Here is a 15,783-nt window from a genome sequence, read left to right as displayed (position 1 = left end):
GTGAGCAAAAAAAATAACTGTTTATCAAACACTGTCCTGGTTCTGAAAGCCTCGGTTAATGTGTCACTTTCCTTAGTCTGCCACTGGAAAGAAAAAAAAAGACTATTATTTTAAGAGCTGAATGCAAATTAGTTTCTAATTTACATAAAAAGTTATTTGATTAATTTTAGCGCCACACAGACATGGATGGTAGGAACTTGGTTTAAAGTTCCTAGTTTAAACCAAGTTTGCATATCAACTGGGGTTGTCGACGTTAACGCACTGCAGATTAATCACATTCCCAATTTTATTTCTAAAAGTCTAGATCTTGTACTGCACTTTAAAAAACACTCTAAAAGAAAACACTGCAATGGAAGTTTGGATAAAAAACCAATGGAGAGGTCATTACGTCAAGTTGCTGCTTGCAAAGATGATTCTCCAAGCTGTTAAATCGTTACAGCTTCTTTTCTTCCTTTTGCCTTTACCAAATTTTAAGACTTTTCCCCCCCAATATGGGCTTGTGTCTCATTTTGAGAGCAGGAAACTCAAAGATACAGAGCATCTGTGTTGGTTTTAGTCGAGTGTTTGATGACACAGTTTAAAACCTGCTAGCATCAACACCTCAGCGAAACGTTCAGCCTGCGAGTGGAATCAGCCTGGAGTTTGATTCCACTTCCCATTTAATGAAAGCCGTCAGCTGTGCTTTATTGTCGCTTCAAAGGAACTGATGTAGCACAAAGTAAAACAAGTTACTGCCCTTCAGTCAGTCGGCAAGCCAGTGAACGGCCCTACCGACCAAAATAATACAAATTGTTGAATGCTTTATATACCCTTTAAATATGCATGAAAATAAGAATGAAACTGTAAAAATTTGGTTTTTCAGATTGTATTCACTGCAGTTTTGTGCTACTTGGATTTCCAAGTGTAAACTGTGTTTGCCTCCAGAATGATCTAGTATTTAATGGCATCCATTCTTCTTCCTGTGATCTTTTCACGTCCTACTGGCTGCACCGAAACCCAAAACCCTAATCAATTCCAACATGTGGAACTCTTAAAGGGTTTTTTATTAACTCGACCTTTTGTCCACTAAACGGTGTTCAGAGGCCAAAACTTTTAGCAGTTATACTAAGAAAGTTGTGTTTTTTTAAATTCTGCCAAAAAATCTTGAACAGCCATAAAAATACATTTGAGTAGCATATTATTGCTACTTTAAATTTTATGCACACAATAAAATTAAATGTTACTGTGATAAAATTAAAAATTAAGTTGGCAAATAAGCCAAGGATAGCCATACTAACACTGGGAGTGCTACATTACCAATATGCTAGAATTTAGGATAATTAATTCTCCTGCTTTGCCTCCATAATTAAGCTCATTTTTAAAGATTAAATCTTATTCTGGAATGTTTGAACATAAAAAGAGAAAATGGAAGAAATATAGGCGTATTGGTGCTTATGCCCCCATATTTTTCTTATATTTTTAAACTGGTAAACTTTCTGCTGCTTGTATGGATGAGATGTAAACACATAATTTAATTCTAACTTTAACCTTGTTTACTTCTTGCAGTTTGACCTGCGTGCCATTTAAAGGTTTATTCCTTTTAATGAGATTTGTTATGTTGATTCTTCATCCACACCACATACCGTTAAACTGAAGTCATCCGAACTCGAGCAAATCAGGCCTGGATCTGAACTGAGACACCGTAATGAGCCCCGGTTTGTGGCCTCCGCTGCAGGAGAGCTCCACGCCTCGCCACTAACCTGCTGTGTGCTAATGACGGTACAGATCACCCTGTACTGACACCTCCTACATATATACACAAGCACACATATGGACACGTGAACACCAATATGTAGACATGCACTGCTGTCGTTATGTGTTCCTAGACCCTACTAATGGCCAATTATTCCAGATTTCTGGCCATTGGTAAATCTAACGAGCGTGTTTGCTGAATGTACCATACTAACTTTATCCTGTGGTAGAAGTTTCTTCTCAAAGAGGTTTTTACCACTCATATGCCTCGTCTGTCAGCATAACAGACTGAGATTGGATTTGGGAGACGCCAGAAACCAGTTGGTGTTAAAACCAAAAACCAGAATGGAACAACAAGAACCTGAAGTACAACAAGAAGATCATTCCCTAAAGCCCCTTCTGCATTGTCAAACCTCACTCAATCAGCCTCACTCAGGCAGACTCACTCAGTCAAATCCCTTGCGGCTTTGCCTGACTTGTACTACCTCTGAAGTGGTTACAAAAAAGCAGTGAGGAACCGCTTATAGTCTGAAAATGGAGATGAATCTGGCTGGGGCTGACTGAGGAAGAAACAGTTAAAGCCACCCACAGTTAAAGCTCATGATCCTCTACTTTCACAACCCAATGCGAAAGTAGAGGACCAAGAGGAACGATTATGGAAAGATAAGCCCCTGTGTGGCATGTATCAAAGGCAAATGAAAGAAAAGCTACCAATGGGTGGAGAAGGATAGACTGAAGGAGAGTACAGAGGCACTAGAGGCTCCCAGCTCAAGAACAATAGAGGATGGCTTATACTGCACCAAACATGAACCAAGACGAACCAAGAATCAGTCAAATCCAAGAAATACCAAGAAACAAAGAAAAATGGCCATAAGACACTAGAGAAATATCAAAGGCTCAAAGTTATGGAAAGTCGAGGCCCAATAGTGATATCGCCTAGAAGTGAAGTTGGCTGAAGTGTAAAAAGTTTTCTTTATTAATTTATTTTGACTGATTTAACAGTTAATTATAACTTTCAGAAAACCAACTTGGAAGGCAAAATATTATGGGCAATTAAAACAGAACAATTTTCTCCTAATCATGGCAGCCATCTGGATAATTTCCTGCTTTTTACCATTTCTTGCTCAACAAGTTTTTCCAGGGAAAGTGCATGCGTGACTCATTCCAAGCAGAAAGGGGTCCATCTCTACAGAATACTGATACACCCACCACCTTCCAGTGAAACTTCCCTTATCTGGTGGTGGAGTTCAGTCACTTTCATCAATACTTCCACAGGGCAACACAAACTGAGGAACAGGTGAAGAGCAGGTGAATAAAAACCAAAGGGCACACGAGGCATACGTGTGGAATGACGCCTGCAGTGTGCTCAGCTCATTAGCTGCTGCACATGATGTTTGACTGCTCTTTGAACACACGGCTGTGTCGCAGTCTGGACTGCCGTTGACATATTGGTGACATCAAAGAGAATATTGGAGGGGCTGAGCAGTACGCCACATCACACCGAGGTGACGAAGCTGCACACCCCACTGCCATCAAAGCGTTTTTGTGTGTATGAAAGGAAGAGCTGTGAGCAGAGGAGAAAAGAGGATTTGTGGCATTATGCATATGCTAATTAGATGTCGCTTTGTGTCAAAACTTTTTGCGCTGCATACCTAAATGAGAATTGTGAGAAACACTCTGTGCCCCACTGAGTTCGAGAAAACCTGAGACTTTGAGGTCTCAATTTGGGTTTTTCCATCGAGAGCTAACCAGAGCTGGTGCTGGGTTCAGTTCTACTGGTCCTATAATGGAACCTGAGTGGTTTTCTACACCTGAGACCCAACTTTGCCATATCAATGTGTGACTATAATATCGGTTGACCCACTTGAACTCCATGTGAGGGGAAATCATTCTGTGAAATTAGCAAAATTTGTGTGAAATCATCCAAATTTTTGATCTTGCACATGTAATATGACTGAAGAAAGCTGAAAATGTTGAAATGTGTTTGCCGTTATTGCATCCTGTGTGTTGGGTTTCACCGAGGGTGGCGGAGACTTTCGCCTGTCACTGTTGTTTGTTGCTCCCCACATGTCCAATGTGTCTCAATTGGAATAATTCTGCAAAGAGTGGACTACAATTAAAAAGTTTGGAGTCACAAAATGGGGCAAACTATTTTATTTGCCATAAAAAGACCAATACATGAGCTACACTTGTTTAGGGCTAACAACAGGTTAGCTAAGTAAAGACAGGCATAATGTTTTGACATAATTTCATGCGAAACATGCTAGTCTTTAGGAAACCACCTTTTTCTGCTGACAATACTTCAATCTAGTGCAGTTTGCTGAAGTGCTAGTCTAATGTTAGCATGAATACTCTGTTGTGATATGGCTTGTTATTAGTTAAGCTTCTAGCATTATTCAGTCCGGCATTAGTTGATGACGTGTGGAGAAATTCACTGAAAAAGTTGTGCTCTAACTTCATTAACCTTTTTGAAGGTCATAGAATTCGATTACTTGTGTTTCAGCTGCTCTCCATCAAGATTACAAACTTGTTTCTTACAAGTCAGAGGAAGAAAAAACAAACAAATAATAAAAAAAACAACAACTGTGTGGAAAATGAGAAACAGGTTTGATTCTTGTCTACGTTTGAGCCGCAAAGAGAGCAGAGGGAAAATAAGCACCACACAGTGTGTGACCTCAGCCAATAAAAATTCATTTTGTAAGCCTAATGGTCCCCTGCGACTCCCCCATTGCAGGAGTTTGTGATCTCTTTTGCTGAGCAGCGGCGCCCTTATTCCCCATGCTGTCTGTTTACCTGAACCTAGTGGGGGAGAAAAACTGAATCCAGCAGCAGGAGGGAGTCTAAGCTCTGAGCGATGGCTGCACCCTTGAACTCCTTCTCTGACTCACCGTTTCGCTCAGACAAAAAGGCAATTATCGCACATTGGCTCTCTGCCTCGTCTGCGGATCCCCAGCAAATGTGAAAGAGGAAAAAGTTTTGGGGGAAAATGTCTTTTTAAAAAAAAAGAAAAGAAAAGCATTTCTGCGTTGCCACGGACACAAGTGCGCATCTTCACCAATAACTCGCAACACTGTGGGAGCAAAATACCAAAAGCAAAAAGCCTGGTGTGTAGGTGTGCGCGTGGGTGGAACATTGTTATGCACCCGGTGTGTGTGTGTGTGTGTGTGTGTGACAGAGTTTCTCACCAATTAACAAGCTACTGCTGAACTCCTGTGCTCAGGTTTGTGAACAGTTGTGCAAAAAAATTGCACCGATGATAGATTTAACACCGCTCATAGCTAAGAAATAATCCTAGAAAAATAAATAAATAAATAAAAAATGTACAGCGTGACCCTCATCGTCTTGTTCTGCTGCCTGAATGACAATGGAGACCCTGAGCTTTCAGTGCAATGAGACAGAAAATGAACAGAGCTCGCCCAGAAAACGTTTTAATGACTCCTAATTATCTTTGACATGGTGCCAAGTGATACGGTAGTCATGCAGGACAGACTAATCCTTTTAACTACTTTAACTACATATTATCAAGACATGTCTATTGAAAAATGCATTGTAAGGATAATTTGAAATCTGCTGCAGGTGCAAAGTGCCTAAAGCGGGACGTTAACACCCCCATGTGCTCCGTTTCTTTGCTCTTATGCAAAAGAAATGACTTTTGTTCGACATAGAAAAGTTTGAACATCCAAGGGAACGGCATTTAGTTATCTCTTACAACAGTTCACTTTTTATTATAAATGTTTCAGCTCAAACACCTTTTAATACCAAGCACAGATAACATGAGTAGATGCAAAAAGCAGTTTTTAAATGAGGCGATGCTATCCGACCCGAACTGCCAGTGAAAAATGAACTGTCTCCATATTTGATACGATTGTAAATCATCTGTTTAGTCACCTTTTCTTGTTCAAAACACACCAAGAATATCCAATATACTAAAACTAATTTAGCCAATAACCAATACTGGTATTTTTTCCCCTACATCTACTTACTGAAACTATATGACTGTCTCTACTTTGTCATTTTAGCCAAATGCAAAATGCTAAGAAGGCTGAAAATGATGCCACACGATCAACTTTCATTATGTTTAATGTCAAATTTATTCATGACCTCTGCTCTCTAAAACAGTGCAAATTTGTAAATCTTCACAAAACTAAACTCAACCTGTTAACAAGCGACAAGTGAAAAGCACATCAGTCATACATTAATACTCAACAGTTTATGACGTTGTGCTGTGCAGCAGGCACCATTATCACTGGTTTGTCAGAAAAACACCTTTTATATCAGTGAATTATTCTGACGGAATGGCCGATACCAATACAATGCCAATAATATTGCGTATCCCTACTGGCCAGTTCAACAAAATGTTTCCAAAGCTGCTATGAACGCTCATTTTTATACCCACAAGTTTAAATGTAAGCACCGTACTGATACAGAAAATGGCCAACTTCTTTTCTCTCCACAGAAACCACTTCCACACGGAAGAGTGTGGAAGTTGATCTATTCACTGATCAGAAAACGGTCTGGTCCTTCTGAAAACTGCACCGATCTCCTCAACAGCTGATTCCTTGGAGCAGCTGAAATTAAAAGAGCATCAGTGAGTAGCCAGCATTCAGGAATACAACCCTGAGACTAAAGAGGATGGGTGGCCTTTTGACAGAGGGCTTCTCCTAGGAGAGGACTTTATTACTTTTCAAGGCCTCATCAGTGCTTCTCTCATTAACGGCTTACATGACCCTCCATGTAAAGCACCATACATTACACAACCACCGAGTGTGACCTGCAAAGCCAGCATTAAATTACACAGGCGTAGGAAGGCAGGTCATTACGCTGCGTGGCAGATAATTTTCTGTTCAATTCTGCCAGCCTTGTTTTTACTCCCTCCTCTCATTCCATGCACAATAACCCCTCTCTCTGATGAAGGGCTTATGGCAGCAGAGATACCACGCATGGACTATTACTGAATATTTCATAGCGATACTGCATTAAATTTTTAATTAGATTTTAAACAGCCTGATACGAAAGGATTGTTCTGAGCCACTTCTGGAGATTCTAATGTGATCGGCGATGTGAATTTAGCCGAGCTATTTCTGTTCAAATATGTTCGTGGAGAGCCTCGCGGTGTTTGCTCATGACACAGATTTGTGTTTACACAGCTCCGGGGCCGTTTTCTGATCGCAAAGATGTGCCGGGTTTTCTTCAGAGTGTTCGTTCGTTACGCGGAACCAATAACCAAACTGCTTTTTTCTAATAATAATTAATTCCTGTTTTATTTTAGAGAACTGAGTCAACATAAAGAAGTCTTTTGTTAAACCCCAAGCATGATAAATGTTTAGTTTATTAAATTCTACCAGAATAATTTGAATTTAGCTTCCTGTGATAATGTCTCATAAACTGATTAAACTTTCTTAGGATGTCTTTCTTATGATAATAATCCTTGATGTCTTCCAAACTTTGCATTACAAGCACAAATTGTGTTTTATAGGGACTTTGTGTGATAGACACACGAAGTGCTGCGTATACTTGTGAAGTGGAAGGAAAATGATGCATAGTTTAAAATGTTTACGCAGAAAAGTCTGAAAAATGCGACCTCCATGTTTATATATCTCCCAGGATTCGACATTTTATGGAACGAACCTTCACCGCAATTACAGCTGCGAGGTTTTTGGAGTCTGTCAGATTAAATTTCACACTGGTGGAGTCTGCAAATTAGATGAGTTCCAAAGTTGCACTTGGTTTTACTCTATATAGGGGTCTCAATAATATCCACCCCACACTTTTTTTTGCATTTTTAAATGCACAGCTTCCTCACACATTACAGTTATGAAAGCCATGGTGATCTATCATATAAAATCCTAATTAAATAAACTGAACTTGAAAGTTCTACTGCTTAAAGCAGCAGAATTATCCGCTGCCTGGAAATAAGGTCTCTATACAGACACCTTATTTCAATTCATTTTTTAGAAGCAGTTTTGTAGCATTAAGTTGCCTTGAAACAAGTTTCAACATTTAAAAATCCCATTTTCGTTTTTTATGGACTACTTTAATTACCTTCTGAGCCGTCTGTCCTTTCAAGGAACGATGACCAGGGACCACATTTATCATCCACAGACAAGTACTAAATCTACCATCTCTTGATAAATGCAACTCATCAGTGGTATTAGTCTTAACTGACTGTTTTGCTGGTTCATTCAGAAGGCATGCTGTACAATCTGACCCTCAAATGCCCATTTTTAACACAGTAAACCAACCAAACAGGAAGATGCTTCATATGCCCCTTAAATGGACATTTTAACCCAATAAATCAAATGCATATTTGTCTCTGAGCAGCACTGAGTGAGTAGTGATCAGGATGAATATTTAGAAATCTAGGTAGTGAATGCGCGCGCGTGCACACACACACACACGCACACACACACAAAGTTCAAACATGAACCAGAAAAGTCACATTTTATGCTGAAATTTTATGAAAACTGCTTGTTGATATAAGAGATAAGATGAGCAAGTGAGAATAATAACATTCCTAAAACTTTTTGATGATCTGGTTTACATAGTAAATGATGCCTTTAGCTTAAGTTACACACAACATCCTCTGCAGCAGGCTTAAACACAAGGCTCATGACTTAAATGGTCTTTGAAAGGTTAGAATAACGCTCACACAAATAGAAGTGATTTCAAAAGAAACGCTGGCCGGAAATCCTGAAAACTGTTTTGTTCCTCGGAGCAGCAATCTAAATCCCAAAGACAATGGAAATGTGTAGGAGACGTACTGTAAGCCCTTCTGCTGTAGGCTTTAATGCTGACATCTATAGAAGCTCAAATACCTTTAGCAACAATCCAGCTGAAGACATTTATTTGATGTTCTGGGTACAGCTTATGGGAGTTATGTGAAAACACTGTACATAGAACAATCTAATTAGCAAACCTATACAGATCTACATTAATGGATGAATTAAATTGCGCAGTGATAGTACTGTTTTTGATGCAATCTGGCATTACTCTGGCTGGACACTCTTAGCAGAACGGGTAGAAAACATTGAAACCGGTTGGTTTCCTTTAGGGCTGAGTTTGGGGTCATAAACAGGTTATTTATGAAACACAATGTCAGCCTGTAGGAACCATCAAGCCTCCAATGAACCAAAAACTGTTGAAACATCAGAGGTTTGAGTCAGGATGAGGCTTTTACACCACGAAGAACATCATGAAGTTTAAGAATTTAACTTCTTAACTAATGAAACTGCTGGATGATCCAAAATAGAAACATCATACTATTAAAGACGTACGATGTTGGGATTGCCCCAACTGTTTAGACCATTTGTAAACGGTGCTTTATGGAAACCTACCATTTGTTAAGTATCCTCCAAGAAATACGCCAAATTCTTGTTGGACACAAAAACCCTGCAAGTTATTTTGTTTGGGAAATTATTCATATTTGTGCAGCACATGGGAAAACTTTTGTGTGCTTCTTTGTAATGTACAATTCTAGCAACAGACATTCTTATAGAGCAGAGCTATTTTTTTTGTTTTGCGCTTCAGCGTTTTTGCTAACTATGAAAACACCTAGCGCACTTAGCTTGCCCTGAATTAATTTTTCTAGATAAATTTTGCAGTTCTAATTTTGTTGGCTGTTGAGCCAAAGCCATACAGGTATTTGTGTAATGACAAAATTGACCCTATTGAGAACGATGTATTATGTTGCAACATGGCATGTAGCAACATGGTCTGCTAAAACCCATGTTAGTATAGCACTTTAGCATTAGCATTTGTAATTAGTGCTTTAGGGTTAGGGCAACAAACTTTTTAGTTAGCACTGGTACTTATCAACTAAATACATTTTTGTCATCTAGAGGTGCTTTAGGGCGACGGTTTGCAGCTGTGATGCTGCTCTCAGACTAAGACTGGATATAAGCAGGTTTTCCACATTTCTCATGACTCAGATTAACAGCAGAGACAGAAAAAGTCTTACTTCCTCACTTCACCAAAGGCTCCAATAGCCTCGACTGCTGGAAATCAGAAGAATTTCAAAGAGCAGCTGTAGTATATCGAAGGAATAGTAAAAAAGGAGATTTAAGCTGACCCTGTCATTAGACTGACTGGGCTTTTATTCCGCTGCTCACTCCCACCTGCTGCTTGTAATGCTGCCACCCACACACACCTTCAAGAATTCAGTCGCTCTGATCTCTCTAATCTCTTGATGAAGCGCATCACTCTTCCTCCTGCTGGGTTTATATCAAAGCTAAACATCTGACTCTCCTAATTAATATAGAGGAGACGGTCTGTATGACGTCTCTCTGAAGAAGGCAGGACACCGCTGGTTGAATCTGCTCTGCTGATTATGGATGAGCGCCAAAACTCGCCTCTGTTTCCACATTGTTTGGTTCGACAAACTGTTGCTAAGCCACACACTTGCTTTACGCCGTATCCAGAGTGGTTTGATTGAGAGTTGTGAGTGAAGGTGAAATCCTCTTACATGCTCGAGTCCACTCCTATGTGGAAACTTTATGTGTCTAAGACGCCAAGCTTTCTTTACTCTGTCTAGCCTTGAGCATTACAATAAGCCATCCATTCAGTGGCATTGAAAACTGGCCTAAAAGCAAGAGATTGGATAAACACTCCAGCTAGTTGTAATGTGAATGTTTCAGCTGAAAACAGCTGTGTTTTTGATCATTCTCAGATTTACTGTCTATAAATTATTCACACGCCTTTGCAACAATCAGTCAGACTAAAAGGAGTTTGATGTGATAGGTCAACACAAACCAGGCTGTAGTCATAAAATGGAAGGGAAATGATGCATGGTAAAATCCAATGCAACCAACTGTATTCAGAAGTCTCTAATCAGTAAACAGGGTCTAAATTATGTCATTTATTTTCAGTTTTATCCATCATCTTGTCAAATTTTTAAAAAGTTTGCTTAATTAAGGAAATGTTCAAACAGGGACCAGTTCCAGGCTGGAAAAGGCGATGTCTTAACAGTCAGGTCGTAGTTTTATACCTCAAAATGACGTCAAATGAGATTCCAGTCATCAATACGCAACATGTAATCTGTACCATGACATGATTGGTCAGTGTTTTAAATTTATATTTCATTGACATTTCATTATGAATTTTAATTGTCTGGACAGTGGAAGGAAATTACCTGAAACTTACTGCTGGAGTTCTAATAATGTGATTTGTGTTAAAACCTATTCATGGGTTAGAATGGTCCAGTCAAAGTCCAGACGTAGATCTAACTGAAAATCTGGGACAAGATTTGAAAATGTTTGGCCATTGGTGTTTTCCATCCAATCTAAGATGGAAGGAAAGAGTGAAACCCCGTGTGAGTTATACAAGTATTGACTCAGGAAGGTTGACACTGTTTGTTTGGTCATAAATTCTGAAAGCCAGAAATGGGTTTGATTCTTGGCTGGGCCCCAAATGCAGGGAGTTTGTATGTTGTTCCCTTGAATGGCCGGGTTCTCTTCAGGTACTCTAGTTTCCTCTGACAGAACAACAGCCATGCTAGATTATCCGAACGGTCTACATCAGTTATGTACTTCTTGCCCATTAACCATCAGAAACCAGGACTAGATCTGATCCTGTCCTTGCAAGGATGTAAGAGATAAATTTTTACTTCGAGTTCAATTGCACACTTTTGTGATAGTCTAAGAGACAATCCAAATAAAGTACATTAATGTTTGGGCTGTCCAAATTTGAAAAGACTCAAGGAGTGTGCATATTTTTTATAGTACTAAGGTTTAACACTAACCGATACATATACAGCCAAAACAGTATGCATTAAAGTTCAATTGCATTTTTTTTTGACGGTGACTTCTGCCTGTCAGATTTGCTCCCTTCAAGGTGAGGAGAAATCTCCTCCTCACGTAGTTTATCCTCTAGAGACTTGGCTGCTTTTCCCCCTGAGCTCTGTTCTTCCTGGCAGCTGGGGCTCCACAGTCCCGTTTGTCATTTCCACTTCAGTTTCTACTGCCTCCACGACGGGGGCTCCCACTGCACTGCGCATTTTCAAGTGTCCCTTGAAAGACAAGACAAACCTCATGGGCTGCCAAGGGTGCATAGCCCGGTTTAAACCAAGAGCAGCCCTGGCGAACCCTCGACTATATGACTGTCCTGTACCTTCGAAGACAAACGGTAAGTAATGAATGATGGGACCCTAATCCAGCCTGCAATGACATTCATTGTGTAGTTGGGGTCATGAACAAAATCCAGAGCAACCAATGGGGCAAAACCGAAGCAAGGGGAGGTGCTAATTGGTCCCGCTTAAGGGCGAGGGTGGGGGTTACAGTGCTGCCGTTGGCCAATGGAGCGGCTGATTCACACACTTATTATTCTGAAGGTGTGATGGTCAGGGAGGTGGAGGAAAAGAGCTGACGAGGGGTTATGTTGACTGCTGGACCTTGTGATGATATGAACCCCCCGAGGGGAGGACAGAGGACCTAAAAACAGCATTCCGCTGCAGATGTACTCCCCAACACGTGACAGAGCATGTGTGGATGCGCTGTAGCCGAGCGCCAAGCAGTTAGGTGCACATTTGCAAGTTGCTGCAAGGTCAGAGCAGCCCTCATTTCTCAGTGTCATACCGGAGGACAAGAAAGAAGCGGGCAGGTGGAAGGAGGAGCCGTCATTGTCTCTGTGTGAGGATATAAGCGAGGGGAGGGCAGCGGGGGTTTCAAGTATCTGAGTCCTTGCAGAGTCCTTGAACTCCTGTCTTCTGTTGCTGCTCACAAGCAGAAAAGAAATGCCTTTCTGGCATGGAGGATTGCAGAGGAGGAAGCGATGATTTTATGAATCCTTCTCCATCTATTCAGTGTCAGTAAGCCGAGCAGCTCTGCTTCCAGCAACAATAACTCTGACAAGTGAGCTTCATTTAAAGATGAATGAGGCATCCATCAAGTGGGAGATTATACAGCCTGAGCCATAAACTGATCTAGATCTAGTTTGCAAATTTAAACATATGTAAATAAACCGAATCAAATCCTCCAATATTATGCAGCACAAGGCTATGCAGAAACTAAATCAAATATTAACGCTTCAACAATATTACATGCTGCAGACCTTTAGCATATTGATATTTTTTTTTAGTCCAAGTGAGGAGTCAGTTTGAACCAACTTCAAACCTCTGTCCCTCAGCAGCCCATATGGAAATAACACAAGTTGGTTTATAGAAATAAACAGCCGCCGGCTGGACTTCCTGACCCCCCGTGACCTTCTTACTGCAAGTTAGCAGCAAACCAAACATACAACTAAATAACAAAATTTAAATACTGGGAACGGAACAAAAAAAAAAGAGAAATTGTTTCAAATAACTTTCATCTGTAGAACATAACCAACCCATTTCATAATAACCTCCCACAACACTGCCACAGTTAGAGTAGATAACTAGGTTTATGGAGTGAACAAACTTATTCACATGTGATTTTAATGGCATCTCTATTTCTGTTACAATCTCAAAATTGTGATTTTCCCCCCGACATTAACAGAACAATGTCAAAGTTTGTATTGGAAACTCAGATACAGTAACAACATGAGATGTGGAGCAGCAATTGCTGCATTTCTAATTACCATCGCCACTTCTTCTTCTTCTACCAACAACAAAATTGTTATTCCCCCCCTCTGGACACGTCTGCTGGGAAAGAATAACTTTTGAATTAATTGTTTCTTTATCAGCTAGCAAGCATGAAGTCTGGTTCTGGGGTTCAGACGTCAGACGTCTGTGGCAGCTGCTTTTATTGTGATAATTTTAATGAGCTGAATGCTCCTGTGTAAATTCACCGTGAATAGGAAAATAACTGATTACATCAGCTTATCTTTCATCATCCAAAAGTGTAATTTTTTCCCTTTTTTGAATCATCTTGAAAGCTCATGTGTTCAGATGAGGCTTTGTATCACCTCAATGATGAAATACAAAAATACAACATGTTGTAGATCTTTTTAAAAGTAGGCAGTGTGTAAAATTGGACTTCATTTTCCTCTTATTGCATTCAGGAAAATATGGAAGCTCCAGATTTTTTTAAATTCCCCTTTTTTAATTCCTTGAATGACATCTTTCTATTTCTGTACTCCAGTTTGTGCATTGTGTTTAATATTCAGGAAGTGACAGCTGCTGGTCTGCTTGCTGGTAACAAGTAGTTATTACACAGGGGAAAATAACTTCTGTTCACACAAAGTTGTTCCATTGCTCATTTTTAATAATATTAATTTGATAAACACACTTTTAAAAGGCGGCTCTATGGGGTGACTTTAGAGTCATCATTAATATCTCCCAGAATGCATGTGCTGTAATGTCTTGTTTCTACTTAGTGGGACAACACGAGTTGTTACGATTCAGTTTCCTATTTTCTGGTCCAGCGATTCAGAAAAAGGTTTCAGTGGACTCACTGGGAAGGCGGGGCGAGACCCAAACGTCTAATGTTCAGCTAAAGTAGCACCATGACAAATATGACTCGGTAGTATCTCTTGATGTTGTTCCATCCCCCAATCAATGGACTAACCATAACACTGTCCAATGGACCTACAGATGAAGAGGTTCCAGGAATGGTGAAGAAACAGACAAAATGGTGTACCAAGCTGCTACGGCCCATGTTGGAGCGCTCAGTGGAAACGAGGTGATTGGCTGCCCGTTCACAGCGTTGGGTTTTGTTTCTGGAAATGGATTTACAGAGTCTGGTTTCTGCTGTCGCAGAATTATGTCACATTTCTCATAACTGCCATAAAAGTTAGATGTGACATGAATGTTCAGACGGCAGACGCTCTGAAAACTATTGGATATGTATCTGATTTAATCCAAAATATGGAAGTGGTACAAATCAGATTTTTTGTGAGGGAGAAAAGCTCAGAATTGGGACATTCAGTCTATTATGAAAAAGTGGGATATAGTCTGGTTTTCCAAAGCGCTTTGTTCGTTTGACACAGTGACACAAGTGAACAGCACCAGCTGAAAACATAATAAATGTTGCAATTTTGGAGTCTACTGGACTACCAGGTGTGGCAGTTCCAGAGTAAGGCTGGTAATATATATATGAATATATATATATATATTTTTTCCTAGAAACGTAAATGTAAACGTAAGCAACGGTTAGCCTGGTGGCGGGGCTAGTAAAGCATGGCGGGCCGCTAGGCTTATAATACACTGGAGGAAACCCTGAAGTTGAAATAAGTCCAACAACTACTTTTACATAACATGCCACCGACACACAGCTCTTACTATGCTATCCAACCCACTTGGAGCCCCCAGAGATGGCCCCAGAGCCTACACTCCCACATACAAGAGTGCAAACTAAATGTGTGTGTTGGTCTCACTTGTGTTGGTCACAACTGTAGAAACTTTAGTTTTTAATTTCTGTATTTCCAGCAACTCGACGGAGAAGTACCACAATGTGAGTGCACTTTTTCAGATAAGGTGTAGCAGAAAACATGAAATGACTGATGAGCAAAGATGAACACATTCTATCGTTTACTGTGCATTTTTCACACCACGTTTTCCCCCCTGCCTTCATTTTTCTTCCTGCCTTTCCATTCCTGTCCACATTCAGACGGCAAAGACAGAACAATGAGCTAGTTGACAGAACGCCGACGTGATGTATGTGCATCGAAAAATACTGGCTTTTGAACCCATTTCTCATTTTATGCAGCATCAGAACCACCATTGTCCCAAAGTCCAGGCAATGCGGAGCCCTATGACGTGTGCCGTCCATGCGTGGAGGGAGGGGGGCCTATTCATCCACAGAGTTTAGCTTTATCAAAGTCATGCATGGTTAAGAGTATGCAATTGCTCATTAAATACACAAAAGACTGGAGGATTTGCTGAGGAGAAAGCTTCCCAGCCAGGACTCCTTTGCTCATTTCAGATATCAAACATCCCAGTTCAAAGAGGTGGGGCGCGCCAGCTGAAAACACCTCCGGGAAATGGGAACTGCGCAGAAGTATAGGAAAGACATGGGGGGTAAACAGTCGGAGCACGAATGGGCAAAGGAAATTTACCATACAAGAGGAGTGAAGAATCACAAAATGCACCGGAGGAGGCTGCGCCGGCACGTCTCTCTCAGGAACAGCGTTTTCATTTTC

At 40.5% G+C, this 15,783-nt stretch overlaps 1 long non-coding RNA gene across 1 annotated transcript in view; it reads left to right on the top strand.

The window, feature by feature from the left end:
* LOC106960077 (uncharacterized) overlaps positions 1–15,783 on the top strand; it is a 22,407-nt gene extending 6,624 nt beyond the window's left edge. Inside the window, exons 2-3 of the long non-coding RNA XR_001427493.1 lie at positions 8,060–8,065; positions 15,771–15,783. This is a non-coding gene — a long non-coding RNA (uncharacterized LOC106960077). The remainder of the gene's footprint in view (positions 1–8,059; positions 8,066–15,770) is intronic.

Source organism: Poecilia latipinna, unplaced genomic scaffold, assembly GCF_001443285.1.
Source record: "Poecilia latipinna isolate Pla-1442-1.1 unplaced genomic scaffold, P_latipinna-1.0 Scaffold1152, whole genome shotgun sequence".
In the NCBI taxonomy this organism is placed as follows: Eukaryota; Metazoa; Chordata; class Actinopteri; order Cyprinodontiformes; family Poeciliidae; genus Poecilia; species Poecilia latipinna.
This window is presented reverse-complemented; position numbering and strand designations above follow the sequence as displayed.